Below are 6000 nucleotides of genomic sequence, written 5' to 3'. Positions count from 1 at the left end.
ATTTCTTGATAATCATTGCTGATGTATATGGTGTTTTCCATTCTGTTTGTTTCATTGCAAAGCAAATATTTATTTTTATTATCTGATCCAACACCAGAAGAATTTCACGGACTTAAATGACCAAAACACAGATGTAGAGGTGTGAAGGAAAAAAAATACATTATATAGGTACAAATAGCATCAGAGTTATCCAGGTAATTGCTAATAGCCAGATATGCCAGAATATGAACTAATCGAACTAATAGACTCCAAGCGACGGTGCAGGGGAATTTTGGCGCCATTCGCCAAGCAATCCTGGACAGGATGGGGTTCTCGCCGGAGGATTACTGACGCCATTTCCAGTAGGATGCTCTGAGGCCCATGGACCAGCCATTCCTGTAGGCTCAGCGCCTGAGAGATGCCAGGGCTTGGTGGCTGAACCCAGGGAGAGCCTGGGAGAGCGGAACATGCTGGAGAGGGTGCTCCTGGAGCAATTTGTGTCCAGACTACTGACCGAGGCCTCAGACAGAGTGCACTGCTATCGACCAGCAACCCTTGAGGTCGCCATCATGTCAGCCAAGGATTTTCTGGCTGTCAACCCCATAGGATGTCTGGAGGCTGGACAAACAGGCACCAGTGGATGCCTGGTGCTGGTGCCACAAAAACATCCTCCCGTCCCTGTGTCCCTACAGCAGCCAGCCGCAGCAGGATCTACACACTCCACCGTTAACCCTCTGCTCTCTCCTCAGCCTTGCAATCAGTTGGCGGTGTGGGCAACCTGGCCACCTGCAGAAGAATTGCCCACTGATGGAGGTGGGACAGGTGGTACGGGTGGTCCTCTCCCAGTCTGGAAGGGACATATAGCATTCCGGTAAGGAATAACAGGTGATGGTGGATTCAGGCTGCTTAAAGACCTTGATCCACCAGAATCTGGTTCAACCCGGGACACTGGTGGAAGCGCAGTGGGTAGATATAAGGTGTGTACATAGGGATATTCACAAATGCCCGGTGGTGCCAGTGCCAGGTGCACCCTCTGATCTTGGGGACCGATTAGCCAGGGTTTAATGAATTAGTAAGACAATGTGTGGGGGTGCGTTCACAACAGCTAGACGTAGGGGGAATGTGCACTGCACTCAGTGGAGGAGGAGGAGCTCGAGGGGTGTGGGGAGGGGAGTTTTATTGGCTGGGCATTTCGACAGTGCCGGTGGTGCGCAGCCTTCCCAGACTGTCAGCTGGTCAATCCAGCGGCCATTCTGAAAGCGCCCCTATGGCCACTTCTGCTATTGGAGGTGACATTCGAGTGCATCAGGATGGACTTGATCAGGCCATTCCACCAGAACACACAAGGGTACCGTTTTGTGCTAGCTGTGGTGGATTACGCAACACAGTATCCCGGGGCAGTGCCGCTGTGCAGAAATTCGGCAAAGAGTGTCACGCAGACGTTGTTTCAGGTCATCTCCCGCGCCGGGATTCTGAAAGAGATCCAGACAGACCAGGGCACTTCGTTCATGTCTTGCACACTTAGGGAACTTTACATGTCATTGGGCATCAGGTCTGTTTGAACCAGCGTATACCACCCACCGATGTATGGGCTGGTAGAATGGCTGAACAAGACAGTGAAGTCAATGATTCGGAAGTTTATTCACAAGGATGAATATAATTGGGATAAATGGCTGGACCCTCTATTGTTTGCAGTGTGAGAGGTACCCCAGGCCTCCACGGGATTTTCTTCCTTTGAGTTACTGTTTGGACCTCATTAAAGAAAGCTGGGAGGATGGTCCAAGTGCCAGTAAAAATTAGGTTCAGTATGTCTTAGACCTGAAAGCAAAACTCTATTCACTTGGGCAATTGTCACAGAAGAATTTGCTCCAGGCTCAAGAATGTCAGGAATGCCTGTACAACAGAGGGGCACAGCTCCGACAATTTACACCGAGCGACAAGGTGCTGGCATTGCTCCCTTCATCTAGCTCAATATTACTTGCCAAGTGGCAAGGACCCTTTGTGGTTACACGGGGGTGGGGGATGTCAACTATGAGGTAGCATGCTCCGACAGGGCAGGGCTATACAGATTTACCTCCTCAATCTCCTGAAAGCATGGAGAGAGGCGGTACCTGATTCTCTGATGAACTTGGTGCCAGACAGAGATGAGCTGGGGCCGGAGGTGCCAAAAGACCCCAGTCCCTCTCCGGTCCCTTGTGATGGCCATTTTTCACCCTTCCAGAAAGCAGATGTGGCCCACTTGCAGGAGTGTTTTGCTGATGTGTTCTCCCCCAACACACTAACCTCATTCAACATCATATAGAGATACTTCCGGACCATACAGTGTGATCACGGCCCTATAGACTGCCAGAACACAAGCGAAAAACAGTTCTGGCAGAATTGAGGTCTATGCTAGAGATGGGAATAATAGAAGAATCCCATAGTGCATTGTTCATTGTTCTAGTGACCAAGAAGGATGGGTCGATACTCTTCTGTGTGGATTACCGGAAGGTGAATGGGATCTCACAGTTTGATGCGTACCCCATGCACCGGGTTGATGAACTGCTGCACCGGCTCTAACCAAGAGCCAAGGGCTGCTGGCAGATTCCCTTATCTCCAGTGTCCAAGGAAAATGCTGCCTTCTCCACTCCGTGCGGATTGTTCGGTGCTCACGCCACTTTCCAATCCCTCATGGACTGGGTGCTGGGGATGCACATGGCATATGCTGCTGCCTATCTGGATGACGTCATCATCCATAGTAACACCTGGGTGGTGCGGTGCAGTGCTCGAGTCAATGAGGCAAGTGGGGTCACTGCTAACCCGATGAAGTGTGCGATTGGATGGAGGGAGGTGCAGTATCTGGGGTACCACTTGGGATGGGGGCAGGTGCGGCCCCGGGTAGAAAAGACAGTAGCCATTGGGACCTGTCCCCCGTTCAAGACTAAAAAAGACATGAGGCGGATCCTCTGATTAGCTGGATACTACCGGCAGTTTGTTCCAGGTTTCATGGACCTAACTGCTCCACTGTCTGACCTCACCCGTAAAGGTGCCTCAGATCTGGTCCAGTGGATGCAGCAGTGTCAGGTGGCATTTGAGAGGATAAAACAAGCTCTCTGTGGCAAGCCGCTACTTCACGTTCCTAACTTTTCAATCCCTCTTACCCGGCAGACCATGCGGGCTGGGGGCCATTTTCTCCCAGCAGGTTCCCCTACAGGGGGAGCTGTGGAGCAGTAGCTGGAGGAGGGAAAATTGGCCATCTGCTCTTCATCAGGGCTAACAATCTGTCTCTCCATTTATATAGGAGCAGGTCTGATGGAGGGGAGAGCGAGCGATTTACGGACACATCAAGACGAGACTTGCAGCAAAGCAGGTCTGGACAAAACAATGAAAGAGTAGTTTAAAAGGCAACGTTGTGTGTGTGTATGTGTGACATCAGGGGAGGAGAACCTAATCTGTAGCAGTGACCTGTTACAGTGGATTGTTATGTTTTTTTTCAGCAGTTTACTATAGAGACGAAATATTTCTTTTTGTGATTTTAGCACTTCACTTCTTGAGTTCCTTCTCCTTGTATATCTTCTCTGCCTCACTCAAATTCTTTGTTTTGTTGTTAAAACTGGTACTTTGTGTAACGGTTTTAACAACTGCTGTCAACTGTCACATCGGTCTGGCATGGCCAGCTCTGTTAATGGGACAGTATTGTTCATGAAATATTGGGTAGGAAAACGTTGTGGCTAAAATGCTATATACAGCTTTTGTGGGGGCCTGTGCCTGATGAGGGTCCCAGGTGACGGCCGGTTTTTTGGCAGTAAAGTCTGTCATTCCATATGTAATTTTTGCTTCAGAAAACTATAGCCTGCTTGGCGTGAATGACAGCATGATTACAGACATTAGACATTACAAGAATAGAAGTCATAATACTTTATAACAATAATAATAACAGTCAGCCCATTGCTGTAGGGTATTTGGAGTTACAAATAACTGCTATTTTTTGGTGTTCTTTCATATTCGTATTATTTGAAAAGTTTCTAAACTTGCTTCTGCCTCTGTAGCGTAATTCCCTGTGTCCCTGATAAGCATGCATCAGAGAAGCAATGCATTAGTGAAGTCGTGTCCATGAATGCAGGGATGCCTGGAAGTCAGCCAGAGTTAGGGATGCTGAGTGAAATTTAGTCCATATACTATAATGACATAATGACTCAGTTTTCTTGCATTAATTTGAATGGCCAGGAGATAAGTTTTCAACAGCATTTTACACCATTTGTAGAATGACATATGATGAGGAAGTAAGTCATACTGGTGAGAGATGTGGCCATGACCAGTCAAAGTTATAGTTTTATAATGCAATAACTTCACACAGGAGCCATACAGTCTACACAGATTGATTGATGCACATTAAATCAAAATTATCTGCATTGAAATAACATCTTGTGTTGCTGCTTGTGTTTAAAAACTCTCTTCAAAAAAGCCTGAGATGGTAATAAAGATGCCTCTACTCACTAAATGATAGAAGGAGTAGCTAACATGCAGATATTTTGCAGCTCTCTCTCTCCACTGAGTCCTGCCGCTCTGCTGGGCTGGCACAGACGCCTGTGATCCATCATTACCAGCCTCAGCCAATGCAGAGTCACCTCAGCCCCACACTTCCCCGCAGGCTGTCTGCTAATTAGGAGAAGCAGAGAGTTGTGAAGTAGCTGCAGTGCAATAACATCTACAAGTTATGCATATGCGCCCAACATGGAGCAGTGATATTTTAGATTTAGCTCAGTGAGGGGATGTTTAAATATGCCGTTATATCAAAAGTTTTGTCCTAAAATGAGATAACTGGAAAAAGCACAAAATTAAAATGAAATGTAAAAGTTAAGTTCAGAAGACAAGTAGAGCTGGAAGTTAAGAACAGGATGAAGCACAATGTTCCATTAGATATATGAATGCATACATTTTTTTTTACACTTTTAATGTTGGATTTGGGAAATTTGAGCACAGGGCCACAGTTTTGAGGGGTAAAACCACCTGACATTCATCACTGAGCAGAGAAATCAGTAAATGTTGGAGCTTTCAGGTAAACTTTGGAGTGACACTCTCCATCCCCTACACACTGGTGTTTCCATGTCCTAGAAATTGTTGAAATACCACCGGCGCTTTATCTGGCAGCTGGATCCTGTTTGGTGGTTGAAAGTTTCTTAATAATTTGGTTTGTGCAGGAATTTTTGGTGTTCTTGCTCCAAAACTGGAGAGCCACAAATACACAAATGAGGAAGAACACGGCTTACAACTAATTTGGCTACTTGGATTTGATTAGATTGTGTTTCAGTTCACATAATGGTCTTTGGCAGGTCTAAAATATTGCAGTTTTAAAAAATCCTTAGAGATTCTCTTCATTACATTCATTTAATAACATCTAGAGCTAAGTGATAGATCGATGATGTATTTAAAGTCTTAAAATTAGGTATTTTGTCCCAATTTATTAACAGAAGAATAAAACTTTAAATGTTTTACCATGAAGCTTAGACCTCATAAAAGGTGTTAAAACATAGCAGAGGTCTTTAAACAGATATGTCATTTGTTTCTAGCAAAACTTAAACCAAATGAGAGAAAATAGATAATTAAGCAAGTAGAAATTTCCTTGAATCAAGACAACCAATCTTGCACAGGAATGATTAGAGACTCTAAGCCAAGTAAGATTTTAAAATCTAAATATGAGATAATTTATGCTTTCATAGAAACCATACAGGCACCATGGTGGTCCAGTTATTAGCACTGCCACCTCACAGCAGGAAGGGTCTGAGTTCAAACACTGAGCTGGGGGCTTTCTGTGCACTGTAGGGTTTTTTATGTTCTCCCTGTGTGTGTATCGATTTTGTTTGAATCCTGTGTATAGGTAATGGGTGGATAGAAACAATACTACTGCAACATCATTTAAACAACTATTAATTTGTCATTAAGGTGATGTGTGTGAACAGAATACTGCTAGCTGCTGTTCAGGCCCTAATGGTTCCTAACTGGTCAGCCACTTTTATTGATTGTAATGCAAATATGCAGCTC

This window comes from Mastacembelus armatus, chromosome 12 (assembly GCF_900324485.2).
Source record: "Mastacembelus armatus chromosome 12, fMasArm1.2, whole genome shotgun sequence".
NCBI lineage: Eukaryota > Metazoa > Chordata > Actinopteri > Synbranchiformes > Mastacembelidae > Mastacembelus > Mastacembelus armatus.
The sequence above is the reverse complement of the archived record's forward strand: the minus strand, read 5'-3'. Positions refer to the sequence as shown.